The sequence below is a fragment of the Leptopilina boulardi genome, unplaced genomic scaffold (genome assembly GCF_019393585.1).
Source record: "Leptopilina boulardi isolate dan_hultmark-lab unplaced genomic scaffold, ZJU_Lbou_2.1 LbouV2_151, whole genome shotgun sequence".
NCBI lineage: Eukaryota > Metazoa > Arthropoda > Insecta > Hymenoptera > Figitidae > Leptopilina > Leptopilina boulardi.
The window spans coordinates 763,550-779,376 of NW_026137698.1; positions in this window are offsets into that span (position 1 = coordinate 763,550).

A 15,827-nucleotide genomic window follows, 5' to 3' on the forward strand; every position below is an offset into this window, starting at 1 on the left:
CTTAATAGAGTCGTCCACGCCCAAAGAATTAGCTCAAACGAATAAATACGTTCATTTCTTTCGCTGATGAATTATTGACGAGATTCCAATTCGCGATGGTTGCGTACGAATACGCTTTTTGTGGTTGATCTTCAATAAAAAAAATTGGGGAGAAAAACTTTGGATGATCCGCATTATGAGTGACGAACTTTAGGTCGTTTCAGGTTAACGAGTTTTTTTTAGCAGCCGTAACAGTTTTAATCCTTGTGACGATACTTTAGCCAAAGGGATGTTTTAGCACGTTCTATACCCCCCCTCAAATGTATTCGACACGGTCACCCCTCTTATAATACAAGCGTCACCCTATCTATCGAATTATTTTGATTCTGCGATAATTCACCCTTAATACGGTTTTCGCCTCGTTCGAAAGAGAGAGAGAGAGATTTTGTGTTTTACGTCGCAATTTTCATCGTTTTCATATTTGAGATTGTTAAAAAAAATTAAAGGAACTAAAAAAAATAGCAAAGATTTGGGTTTTAGGTAGCAGTTTTTTTCTGGGGCGTGATTTTTATTCCATATATCAAATAATACAGGCGTATATATATTTATGATTTCTGAGTAATTTTCTGATCTGAAGGAAAATTTTCTACAACTCGATGGTTTGTATTGTCGAGGTGAAATTGAATTTGTCAATTAGACATTCTGAGTTTACGGTTGGTTACCATTAATCGGACACAATAGTCGTCCATTGGATGGACAGCTGTAGTTGTAGTTATATACCTTAGCCGCGAGGCATCTGATTTCACATTATAATGCCACTTCGGGGTCTAATTGAAGCGAATCACGAAACCGTGGCAAATTTTTCACGTATGCTCTTCTTCTTCTTCTTCATTTCCTTTCCACATTCAATTCGATAATGTTTTAGAAATTAATTTTATTGTTTTTGTACAATTTTGATATCTTGTAAAAATTCGATTCGACTTATTCTTAAGATGATTTTAATAGTGTTAGAAGCTTGAAATGCGCTTGAATTTTCTAATCGATTTTCTTTTTCATCAAGTTTTGTAAACTCGTGGTTAGAATGAAAATAAGAGAATAAGAAGTGATTGAAATGCCTTGAAGAGAACGAAAAGGGAAGAGAATTTGAATATCCGCTGCCAATTTGCGAGAAACAAAAGATGTTATTCGGCGTTGGCGTCTTGTTCTCTGGGAGAGCGACTTCATTCTCTCTTTCTCATCATCGCGTCCTCCTTCTTCTTCTTCTTATTGCCGGGGAAGTTTACGCTCGCATTGGACGTCTCGGTTAATCACTATAATTGATATTCCGCTGATATCACCTCGAGAGAGTAACGGAGTAACGCGGTAACGAAGTAACCCGATTAAAGGGAGGCTCTTATTGGCTCGCTCGTTCGTTCCTTCAATCAAATTATATTATTATCTCGACGTTCCCCGTGCGACTTGACAATGATCTCTCTCAGAAGAGCAAAATTCTCATTCCAAACTTGTTTCAAACATTTACGATATATATTTCATGTTTAGCGTTTCCTATAGAGGAAGTTTTCTTTTATAAATCCGTTAAGGCAAGAAAAAATTCATACAGGTTTTTATTAAAATTAAAGGGGTTCTAGGGTTGTTAAAATTATTATAAATCCTTTGTATGATTTTATTTTTGAATTCTTTAAAAAGAAACATTCTACTCGTATTTTATTTTCTTTTCTTTTTAGTAAAATACATTGTATTCTCAGTGTGACTGCATGTTGTGACGTATTTGTAACTTCCGGTTGAATCAACCGCGCGGAGACGTTCCGACGCCGGACCGCCGGTGCAAAATCTGAAACCGCATCACGCAAGGCGGTTATAACGGCTCGATGCTTTCCGACAGTAATAACATATTTGCGACAATAATGTTCTGTGTAAACGAACATATTATATAATGACAAAATATACAATATTCACTATAAATATTGCGTTTAATGAGCGCTGTGAGTTTTAATAACTTTTTTATCAGCTTTCATGTATATGAGAATTCTTATGATTCTTAATTAGTGTATTTCTATTATGACATTGAAATATTATGACACAATGTTTTAAATTAAAATCTCAGTTCGCGCAATTATTTTATTATATATATATACCTATATAGAAATTTAAAAATGATGATACTCATGGTCGCAGGAAACAGCACATCATGGTAATAACCGTCATCAAATGGCAACCACTTTAGAAGCATCAGAGTTGGAATTCGTCATTTCGGAAAATTATAATTGCGATTCTTTTTTTTTTTTAATCTTATTTTCGCCTGAAGTCACTGAAGTTATAAGAGGTTACAATCAAAATCTAATTATTTCAAGTGGTACAGTTGTATATAAGTTTTATATATAATTGAACATATATAGCTCGAGGATGCGGGAATTTTTTTCTTTCCTTTTTCATTAACTTTTATTACTAAATTAGATCAGTATTTACAGGTCTCTGTTTCTACTTGAGCGATCGTTTTGTTTGAAACCTGTTTTTAAAATGAGTTTAAAACATTTTGTTATTTATATTTCCTTTGCGAATTATAAAAAAAATAAATAATAATATCTGAGAAAATTATTTCTGTATTTTTTTTTGAATAGGTTTCTTTTTTAAAATAATATGTTTGATGAAAAAAATAGAATCAGAAATGATTTTATGTATGACGACAGTGCGGTATTAAACTGTCGACGATATCCGCCATTTCGAAACAAGCCGCGCTGGAAATGGAGAAAAAACGAACAGAAAAAAAAAATCAGTATATATAAAGAGAGGGAGAGAAATTACCGCCGCATGTCGCATTCAGGAAACGGCGCATTCTATTGTGCTTTTGTCATAGTTAAACTGTCAGGACAATTTTGGCCAATTTACGTTGGTTCGCGAGTAAATATGCAATATAGAAGGATTCATGAGATAATTTCATGTTATATGTAGAGTGACCACTTTTCAGTATTTTGAAAAGAAGATAAGTTCTCAATTCCCGAGTCAAAAGCAGTTAAACGATATATATTTAAGAATTTAGATATTTACAAATATAAAATGTTTTTGCGATACGGAGAAAATTAAATTAATCTCACACTGAAAGAAAATTCATACTACTAAGTATTAAACTCATATTAGAGTTTAATATAAATGTTACAATTTAGGGAAAAAGTGCACCTATACTGATTACTATTACAGTTTTTATGAAAATATATAATGAATTTAAGAGTAACTATTATTTTAAGAAATAAGAATTAGTATATTTATTTTAAAAATTAGTATTTTCTTTATGAATTCACAGAATACGAAATATTATAATAAATAATTTCACAAAATAGTAAGAAAAATAACATATATCCGTATACTTATTTCACATTTTGTAAAACTTTATATTAAAAGTCACGGATTTTCCCGAGAGACTACGAATTTAACCGAAGTTCTGTCTGTTTGCGGCTTCGTGTCCTACTCGAACTTCTACGACTTGATCCGATTTTCGAAAGTGTTGTTAACCAGCAGAACGTACCTATCAACTGTCAACACACGTGTTTCAAATGTTTATAGTTAATTTATTATTAATTATGAAATTTATTATTATTTTTATTAATTTTTATTTTTTGATGTCATCTTTACAATTATTTAATTTTTATTTGCAATAAAAATTTTTATAACAATCATAATTTTTAATCTGAAAAAAAAGAAAAATCTATATAAACAATTAATAATAAAAATGAACCCAGCGTAACCTCTATAAAATTACACCATTGGCACTAGTAAACTATTTTTTATTATTAAGTTATTATAAGTAAACTTCTTTCTCGCAAGTGATAAAAATATTCAGTAGTTAGTATATAAGAAAACGATATATGCCGACCCCCAGCGAAATTTATCGTTATGCGTATAGAATTGTAAGTGTAGGTTTCGTTGCGATCGTGTAATGTCTATGTATAAGCGAAATGAACGTGCGTGTTCATTAGTATGTGTATTAACCTGTATCGTAAGTGTGAATGTGTTGTTCCTAGTCTCACTCCTCGTCCTCCCGAGAATTAACGGAAACGTCCGACAGTTTCCGCTTTTTTTCCCTTTTCTTCCGACATTCTGAATTTTTCGTATAAAGTTTTACAAATATTAGAACGCTACATTCCATATAATGCAACAACTCTATGAGAATTTAATATAATATTTTCAAATATTGGTAATCTTTTTACGTTCTTTCTACAATAATTATTAATATTTGAAAAAAGATTTTAAGTTGGAACTTTAATATAAAGTATATTGAATTTTAATAAAAAGTACACTTTTCCCTAAATTCTAAAAGAATATATTAAAATGTAATACGCATTTTGTTATTTTTTCCTATGAAATTTCTTTCAGTGCACTTATATTATTGCAAATGTGAATTAGATGATTGCGTCATATTATATTGCTATAACTTATACCATATATATACGCAAAAGGCCTTCATTCATATTTGCAACAATTACCGAAGGCGTTAAAATATTCTATAGTTTCAGGGAAAAACGTTGCGCGCTTCTTGTAAGTGTGTAGGCAGTTCCGACGGTTTGCACGTTCTCTATAACGTGTCTTATCTATGAATAAAACATGGGACTTGGAGAGAGTCCGGAACCAAAGTAACTTTGGTTTGTTTCGTTAGCGCGTCATCCCTATTGCTAATTGCTGCTTTGAAATTTCTCGCTTCCCTTTTAAATATGATAATTTGAGACGCGCATTGCATAACTGTATCAACCTATATATATATATATTTTAATGTTAGAGTTGTCTAAATCTCAAATTTACATTTTATTTACTTTTCAGATCTCTAATGTTGGCATTTATTTTTTTTTGTTACAGATTTTGAGAAAGAAGAAATTCTATTTGGGTCCATAGGCGAATAATTCTGCGGACGATTCTGATGACGTGGGAAAGTAAAATGTAAGTTGGCTTTTAAACAAACTTTTGTAATAGTATTGATACTATGCTCGGGTTTAGTTGAGGCTAGACTGATACCAGTCTGGCTTATCCATAGGTGTTAAATCTGGAATCATCTTAATCTCAGTCTTGGTTTTTCTCCCCTATAATATTTTTGCAGATAGGAATTTAAAGTAGATGATTTTTATTCGTGAATATTATTCGGATAATATGAAAACCCATAAAATGACTAACTTATGGATTGTAAAATTGCCTTTTGTATCAAAATGACAAAGCGAATTCGAAAGATTTTACAAGTTTGTATATACTATATTATTCAGACTACATTTCCTTTTGAGATCATTAAAATAAGATACAACATGTATTCGGATTAATGTATATACACATCAGTAATCCTCTCCTTATCATTCGAAAATTTGCATCTTAACATCCCTCTAACCGCGGAACGAAGCAATAAAGGAACCCATTGGTTTTCATCGCGCACGAGTGTGAAATAGACACTGCGTGTCGATAACTCGCCCCATCCCATTGCAAATGAAACTGAAATTTGAGAGACATAGATAGAGAGAAAGATAGAGAGAGTGGGGAATGGATAGATTGTATCTTAAAGTGGTAACTTGGATCTTCCAATGAAAATCGCGATGTTATATACAAGGGAGTCTCGTGTAGAGCGCAGTCGCGCATCGCCGTTCACCACCCCCAACTTATGGAGTGGAAATGCCTCTCGCTAGCTCGGGGTGTGAAAATCAGAGTGGCTAAAGGAGGGGTTGAAGTTTGTTGGGTATGAGAAACTGAAACACCCCGGGTCCAGCAATATATAGAGCGATGAGGGAAAGACGAGAAGGGGGAGAGATTTTGAGTGAGAGGGAGAGATTGCCGCCATTTTACAGTGGCGCGGATCTGCATAACGATCAGAGACTGTCGTGTTTATCAAAGCTTTTCTCCGCCATCTGCATAATTTTCTGCCGCGCCGCGAAAGAGAGGACCAACCTCCAAAGAGAGAAAGAGAGAACGCGCAAGAACGAACGCTAGAGAGAGAGAGAGAAAAAGAGAATGAGAGAGTGGTATATCTAAAAGGGTGTGAGGAGGCGCAAAGCGCTCTCCAAAGAGAACACTCTCGAACTCTCACTACTCTCTCGACTGCATTTTATGAGCCCGACTTATAAAAGTTTAATACAGACGTGAATAAATTTGGCAAATGTGTTAACCCTGAGCTGTTGCCTTAGTCCTCTTTTTTTGCCATTTCGATTTTATTATCAGAGAAGTATCAGAACCATTAGATTGACATTAATTCTGTTTGCAAATAGATTATCGTCTTTTTTCAACCAAATTCGAACCGTATTATTGTGGAAAGATTTTCATTATTAGTATTATTATCATTTGTTGTTTGAAAATCAATAGCGTGATTTTAGGGGCGATTATATATTTGAATTAGGATGACTATCACGATTTTGATTTTCACATATATTGTCTTTTTTCTACAATGTTTAGTTTATTTTTTATGTCCGATGTTTTTTGCATTATTAACTGCTTTTGAAAAGAAATTTCTAAATTATCCGTAAAGAAACAGAACCACGAGTTTTTACAATTTATTTTTTCAAATGTATTCTAATACAGACACGTATTGATAGGGACATATGTAGCAATTCGCGACGAAAAGCTTAATATACGGACGAATTCCCAGCGCGACCGTTGAGGAAGAAAAATATTTAGTGACAGGCCCTTGAAATAGAAGGGTGATTCGGTTATTAGGGTTCTTATTGACCCAGCATATGGACCAGAAGGGCGCTTTACAAGATAACTATCTTTTTTTGTGTAACGATGAAAAGATATACAGTAGTAGTTTGCAAGTAACAGGTCCTATTTCAAGGGATTACCGATATGAACAATCTTTACTGTTGATCTTATATGGTTATAATCCTCTATATGAAATGCAAATTATTATCCTCCTTTGTTACTTTATATCGCACCCAACTAGACCGCAAAGTTATCAAATCGTAAATTTCTTTATTTTTCAACTATTTTTGTGACAATAAATCTTTAATTACTTTCAATTACTATATGAAATGTTTTCGTATATCGTTACCATGGGTACATAATATAAAAAAATATAGACTCCTGTATAATGGATATATGAATAAATAATAAGAAGTAAGAGAAATTAATATTGTGTTTCTTATGAAAGAGTTATTTTGTACACAATTACGATTTTCTGTAGAAAAATATTAAATATTAATAATTTGTAGCGCAGTTATTATTTACTTTGAACGTATATATATAATTGATTATTATATATTTTCCCCATTATCTGAAAGTGGAATTTGGAAACTTTTAAGAGCGTGTAATTACCAAATAGCGTGTAACTCTCCTTTCTTTTTTTTTCTCTTTCAAAAAAGTTATTATGTTTTGGTGTTTATTGTTCATATGTATTGTTATATAGCATTAGTTCACCTGATTTGGAGGCTTAATGAGCCCGTTGACACTTTGATGCAGGGTGCCGCGCGTGTCGCCAGGGAATTGCCAGCTCAATAATTCAGTGGTTGCCGTAATGGAACATGTCTACGGAACTCGATCTATCATAGAAAATTGCGTTCTCGAACTGTTTTACCCCACTTATAAGAAACATATCATATTAGAAAAATAACAGCCGGCTTACTCGCTCCTAAAAAAAAAAAAAAATAGAAAAAACCACCCTCCCCCATATAAGAATTGATTGGAATCCGGAAATAAATAATCAAACTTCTTGGGAACAAATTCATTTTTAAAGAGTTCGACTAAGAGGTTTTATGGATTAATCCATTACATTTATGACAAAAGAGAGGTAATTTTTATCGAAAAGCAATTTTTATTTAGATGGAAATTTTCCTTATTGTGTCGCACCTTTGCGTGACGCGTGAATAAATAATTATTCATTTAATATCTGAAATATTTTTGAACATACTTTTTATAGGCAATTCTTAAATTACAACAAATTTTGTTTATTTTTTTTATGCCGTATGACACTTTTTAAATATTAAACATAAGGGACCACAAATGTTAAAAAAAAACCTTCAATATATTATCGAAAAAAATAATGTTTTTTTAATACCGGGTTAAAACTTATTTTTTAAAATAAAAATCCATTATCTGCACAGAAATCTCCATTATCGACTGATGATAATACAAAAAAATGAAAATATAAAAATTACAGACATAGAAATCTACATTACCGACTGATGGTAAAATGAAAATGTAAAAATTACAGATACAGAAATCTACATTAACATTTTACCATCAGTTGGTAATGTAGATTTCTATGTCGGTAATTTTTACATTTTCCTGTTTTGCCATCAGTCGGTAATGTAGATTTCTATGACGGTAATCGATTTTCATTTTAAAAAATAAGTTTTAACCTTGTATTAAAAAAATATTACTTTTTTCGATAATGTTGAAGGTTTTTTTTTAACATTTGTGGTCCCCCATATGTTTAATATTTAAAAAGTGCCATATGGCATCAAAAAATAGAAATAATTTGTTGTAATTTAAACCCATTAGAGAACTTTTTTTAATTAAATCTTTTCTAGGGGGTGTCTTTTTGATAAAGAATGCCCCGCATATATATATATCTGTGAAAAATATTCATAAATAATTTTGTTTTAAAAAGACGACAGAATAATAATGCGCGATGAAAGAAATTTAAAATGAGATACAGTATAGTGCAAAGGAATATAGTGAGACTAAAGAATAGAATGCATCAGGATGAGATTTTATATGAAAATACTCACTGGGTAGATTTTGTGCCATTTGCTATATTTGTATATAGTATCCTTTATTATTTCTCTATATCTATATATACCGAAATTCAAAGTATATATATATATATATATATATATATATATATTTATTTCAAACTCCCAGGAAGAATAATGCTCAATTCCGTTTGTGGAGATTTTCCCGGGGATGAAATACATTCGCTTATATAGAAACGACTCTACGAAACACACCGGAGCTGTCGCGGATGTGCCAACGTCAAAAGCAAAGCTCAGAGGCAATCATGAGCTTTCGAATGCAAAACAGCAGCTTTCCTAGGCACTCGCGGCACTTTTACATTTAAATGTAAACTCGTAGAGTGCGCGAGCGACATTCTACGTATCGCGCGAGCAACGACGAGAATACAGTCGACACTATATATATATATATTCTCCATGGGGGTGAGGCGAGAACGAGAGGGAAAAAGGGTGAGTGAAAGATATGCGAAAAAGAGAGATTTCAAGGGGTCGGTGTCCCCGGATTTAATATTTTACACCTCAAATGTTGGAGCACGCGAGAAATGCAAAACAGTCGCCCCTTTCAGCTCGAATTGGATTTAAAACGTGCTAATTTGCCGAGTTTCGTCCGCCCGCGTTCACCTACACTCTTATTTTACATTTATATATTTCCATACATCAGATGACATTTTTCATTCTTTCTCTTTGAAAAATATGGCTCATTCTTTTTTTCTTTTTTTTTTCTTTGAATATTGAATTTTTGTGTCACATTACCCTGTAAAACGTGGGGTAATGTCGACACTAGTGCGGGGTAATTATAAAACAAATTTTGTTCTAAAATATATGTATATAGTTTTCCAATTACCCCGCACTCATGTCGATATTACCCCACTTTTCGGGGTAATACTTGAATTTAAAAATTATTGTAGGGAAATTTCTGTTTTTGTACTACTTAGTCGCATAATTTTCCGGTATCATTTGAAGTTAGAAACTACATTCCAAATAGAACAAAAACCAATTTTGAAATACATTATAATTTTTGAAATAAACATTCGGATTTTGTATATATGACGACCACATCTAAATTTAAAATCTGTTTTGCATAATAACCAAGGCGTGAGGGTCGCCTAATTGCGACTACGTTCAAGGTTCGAAACCCTTCGACACCTACAGCAGCCATTAAAAAAAAAAAAGAAAATACAGCTCTTTACCTTTTTTTTTGTGAACTTCCACTACAACGCGCTTTCGACAAAATCCATTTCCGACACCCCCGCGTTTACTATATATATACATATATGTATATATATACACACGGTCGTTTCAGATGAACGTAATTTCATCAATTGCGAAACACTGTCCGTGAACACACACCTGTTAAACCAATTCTATAGAGTTGTTGATTAGTAATTGCTCGCTATTATATATATGCAACACGCTATATGTATACATATATAGTTTCGAATCGCGGAATTAATGATCTCACTTTTCATTCATTTTCATATAAAACACCTGTTTTTGCAAAACTTGTAAACGCGGCAATCAAGCCTGAAATTGTTTTTGAATTGAAAATCATATTTATTCTCTCTGTGAGGTGGAATTTTTTTTTTGAAAATTCCGGATTTATTTTGCACTTTTAAAAGTTTTATATTTCCTTTGTTGGAAAATTAACACAATTTTTGTTTTTACTATTTATGTAATGAGAAACACACTGTAAAGTGATATTTTTGAGCTTAAACAAAAAATTTACATAAAATGACTGTATTTTTTTAAACATTGTCCTGATGTATTAAAAATAATGCCTCCCTCCTTAATTTTTAGAATTTTTTTTTTACCTAGAAAGTTAAAATTTGGTATGAAGTTGTACTTTCCTTTGTAGATTACTTGAAAAATACAGCGGAATTAATTGCATTTGATTTTAATAAGATTCTTTGTCGATAAATTCAAAATTTTGCCTCCCTCCATAACTTTTACCTAGAAAGCTAAAATTTGGTACAATGTTGTATATCTTAAAAATCTTAATTTAAATTTTGGTGTGAAATAGATTTTTTTTCTTAATTTACAGATTCCATTATGTGAAGGATGGGTGTTTGTTGCGGAGCTGCTCCTGGAGGAGATCTTGCATTGCTGAGTCGCAGTTCAAGGTATCTTGATAAATTTTTTTTATTAACTTATGTTTATTTTAAGATGAATTTTATTAACAAAATTAATTTATTTAAATATTTACAAATATCATACATGTAATGTAATGAATTTTTTTTCAGTCAGTTGGTCCAGTAGCAGAAAGATTTGTCCTTCAAAGAGGATTTGTCATCGTATCTCTAACACTATGCAGAAATCCCCTCATACAGGTGAGTCTTTTTCAATTAATTAATTAATTTAACATTAATATGGAACTAATTGAATAAAAAATAATAACTTAGCATTTCATAGTGTTTTGAGAAAATAATTGTATAATTTAATTTTTTAATAAATGTTTTTTTTTTTTATTTTTTCAGCTACATACCAATTTTTCAAATACCTGAAGATGACTAGGAAGGATGTGGAAGAAGAAAAGTGGCCCCTGCAACATCTTTTTTTTTATAAATTTTTTTTTGTTTTTTCTTATTTTTTTATAATATTTTTTTTTGAGCTCCCGGCCTCACGCAGAAGTGCGAACAAGAAAGAGGGATCCTCGGGAGCTGGTCCAGAAGCGCTCGAGAGTGGCAATGACGTTATTGTCCCGACGAGGGATGATTCGCCGATCGGTGAGTCGTTTTTTATTTAACCCCTTCCCTGTTTAAAATAGTTTTTTTATTAATTCAAATTAAAATAGATTTATAAATTGAAAATTAATATTTTCAAATATTCTTAATTTATGTAACAAGTAATCGGGCGTAAATTTTGGAGTTTTTTTTTGATTTCTTAAAAAAAGTAGATACAATCCAAATGAATTTTAAATAAAACAGGGAAGGATTTTTGATAACATAGTGACACCATTGACAAAATTTATTATTTTCTAGTATTTTTTAGGGGTAATCAAAAAAAAAGTATTCTAACACTTCCTAGATTCTAAAGTATTACATATTTTTTGTAGATTACTACCTTAATACTATACGTAAATTAATAGTTTTGTCAATGTATTTTTTGTACTGTTTATATATGTATGTTATTTATTTACTGTATAATTTTTTCAATGTTTTGTAATTTTTCTTATTTAAAGTAATTTTCTTTTGTATTAAAAAAAGTAAATAAAAAAATTTTAACTTTAAATAATTTAATCTTCTCAACTATTTTTCAATTTTGCACAATTTTTTTTTTGTTTAATTCTTAAAAGTTAAAAATTAATGCATGTGGAATTAAAAATTAAAAGTTTTTGATAATTTTTTTAAATGATGAACTAATTTAATTTTTCCGTTTCAGAAAAGATCGCTCAGGTGACGGTTGCGTCCCGGGACGTTAACCCTAGTGTAGGTCATTTTGCACCTGGGCGATATCGGGAAAATTAGTTAAGGAAAATTTTTCGTTTTAAATATAGCTGTAGGCAGGAAAATCGGGTAAAAGTAGGCAAACATTTTTTTCGTTTTAAATATAGCTGTATAGGTAGGGAAATCGGGTTTAAAAAAATGTAAGTAAAAAAACAATAGTAACTGGAGTACCAGTGAAAATGTACCTTATTTTATTTTTTTTTGTCACTATGTTGTCTTATATTTTAATTTTCTGTGAATGTTTTGTATTTTTAAATGTTTTGTGCATGTTTTCTAATTGTTTTGTGAATATTTTGTTTAATTGATCATTGTTTTCATAGTTCAATCATCGTGGTGAGCAATAATATTTATTTTTAATTATAATAATCGCATTTATTTTTTCAGAAATATTTAATTCTTAATTTATTATTTTGTTCGTTATTTGTATTTACTGTAGCAAATTTTGACTGCAAAAATCAGTTTGCTAAAAAAATATTTATTTCATTCTAATAATCGGTTACTCGACTATAATCAAATAAATATTTACTTGAATCAAATAATTTTTATTTGAATTAAATATTTGAACCAATAATTTCTGTATTTGTAACAAATCAATACTTATTTAAAACAAATAAATATTTATTTGATAATAGTAAAGTAACCAATTATTTGAGTAAAATAAATATTTTTTTCGAATTTTCTACAGTAAAAAAGTCAAGACAAGTGTTCGATATTTTTTGTCTCCTCTAAACAAACTCTTATTTTCCGAATTTTTGAGTTTAGTTTTTTTTATATATAACAATAATGCTTTAAAATATATGGAAAATTTAAATATTAACCAAAATGCATCAATCGCATAAATTGTTGAATTTCGATTTTGGCTTCCCCGATGGGAAATTTCCAATGAATACAAATATATCGGACGCATTGACGATAGGATTTCCCGTGACCAATAAAGCGCGTTTCTCTTTCTCTCTCTCCCTCTCTCTCTCTCTCTCTACTCTCTCATGTCCGAAGAAAAATTCGTACCGCGTTGTCACGGCGGTTAGATTCACATCAGCTTCCGCTTGTGCTTAATGTACTATTAAATGTAACCATTGTGTTCATCGTCCATCGCATTCACAAATTTACTTCCTTTTGGACCAGGGTCCGAAATTTCCCCTCTTGCGAGAAAAAAAAAATTGACAAGGAAAATAAAAATGAAGCTGGCGCTCGTGTGTCGAACGTCCCCAATAAATTCTAATGTAATGTGATTCACCCCGCCTATGTTCTTCTTTTTTTTTTTGAATTCAATCAAGTGTGCGTAAGTGCATATTGAACTCACTTATACGTGTAAAAAAAATAAAAGAAGAAATATATATATATTTCTTCAGATTTTATGCTAAATGATTTAACTGAGATGCATGAAAATTTTATGAAAATTTCCATGACAGAAATTCAATGTAAATTTTTAACGAAAACTTTCATTTGGCAGAATTTTCGCCCTGTGGAAGTATAATAGACAATAACAATTTCTGCCGGAGAGAACTTTGGCAGAATTTTCACTCAGCGGAAATAATTTAAAATTTAATATGGCAGAATTTTCATTTTACAGAATATTAGTACTTTTACTCTGGACAGTTTAGGCTCGGCAGAAGTAGGCAATAATAGAATTTTCGTTGGACAGAATTTTCATTTAGCAGAAATAGCATTTAACATTAATTCAACGTGGTAGATTTTTTTTGGAGCAGGGAATATACTTCTTCATTCTGTCACGTTAAATTAATGTTAAATGCTATTTCTGCTACTTCTGCCGAGCCTAAACTGTCCATAGTAAAAGTACTAATATTCTGTAAAATGAAAATTCTGCCAGATTAAATTTAAAATTATTTCCGCTGAGTGAAAATTCTGCCAAATTTCTGTCCGGCAGAAATTGTTATTGTCTATACTTCCGCCGGGCGGAAATTCTGTCAAATGAAAGTTACATTTATTTTTAAATTTCTGTCACATGAACTTTTGGGAATTTTCTAATGTGTTTTTAAAAGAGGGTACAAGAAGTAAATGGATATTATAGGTGTTGGTCCACTTTGGCCTTTTGAATATTTATCATCGTCATCTTCACTTTTTGAACAGTATATATAGACTCTCTTAGGCAGAAACTTTTTATGTGCATAAATTTCGAAAAATAAATATATCATTGCATGTAGTGTTTAGTATATGATACTTTTTGAAATTACATCTACCTTTTACGGTGCCGTTACTGGCAGTTTCCTGCGTGTGATAAAAGCCCCGATAAAAATTATGCGTGAAGGGCTGCTTCATGGAGATTCCATATATATATATAATAGATTCCACAATGACTCGGCCAACATTATATGAATTAGGCTCGGTTACGCGTTTATTGCAGATTCCGGTTCTGTTTGTGTATATTCGCATTGGTGTCAAATCAAAATTTCTCAATTTTCTCATTTGAAATTGTAATTTTTTTAGTAAAATTCAAAAGCTCCGCCAATGCGGAGATGCGAAGTATTAGCATTGGTTAGCTTTATGGGGCGTTCAGTTCCGGCCTTCTCTCTCTCGCATCGCAGATCAATAAAATCTGTCTGTCTGGAAAAGTCATACCAAATTGACTGGGCTATTTCCAAATTTACCCGCGATAAATTCGATATTTTTTCCCCCTTTCCAATTCCAATGATAATAATAAGTGACGCTTCACGAGAGCAGAGGGACGTTACGTTAAAAAAATTTTTTAGGTTATGTTCAGTGATGGTATCACTTTGATAAACAGTTTCTTTTTAATTAGGTAAAATCAATCTGTTGCATAAAATACCATTATTAATATTATTGTATTAAAAAATTGTTGTTTTTTTGTTTTTGTTTATCGCATATAACGGAATTGGGTCGTAATTATTATTAATCTATTTTACATTAATTGTTTTCTCGACGTTGGGTTAAGTGGGATGTTGTGTTAGGTTTCTGGCAAAGTATGAGTGTCGCACGAGAAGATTAATTGCCCTTTGAGTCCTTTATACATAGACATATATATATATGAAAGCTGCAGCAAAGCAAAAGAGGTCAAGGGAAACTTTTTCCAAAAAAAAAAAAATAGTCGAGAATTTTTCAAAACGTTGATATAACAAAAATTATGTTATAACTTACCGATCTTGGACATTTATTTTAAAATTTTTGCTTTTTCCTCCCATTGTTAATTTCTCTAAATAACTGATTTATAATTCTTTCAAAAGCTTTCATAAAAAGCAAATTTTATTCACAAAAACCGTTAAAAGATTTCAGAGAGGATTTTGTTTTGAAGGAATTTGATAACGTGAGTAAAAGTTTCTTTTTGAAAGACAAAAAAAAAGAAAAGAAAAGGGTCTCTTTCGCGAAATGAGATTTAGCTGGTACTCAGTTCTCAGCCACGAAAGAGCCAAGTTAGTTTTATTTTACAATCCATCGGCTACCAAGATGCAGAGGGTGTCTCTCACCCCTCATTCCTCAATTTATTTTTCTCTCTTTTTCTTGCTCTTTCACTTGCGAAGGGAAAGGTTGGTAGAATCCTTCAGGGTTGGTTCGTTGGTAATATATATATATATATATATATATATATATATATATATATATATATATATATATATATATATATATATATATATATATATATATAGAGAGAGAGAGGGTGGTCAGACCGGCTGTCAACTAGTGTTTTAAAAGTTTGCGACAGCCTACAAATTGACTCGCTCAGTTCTTTTTAAAAGCA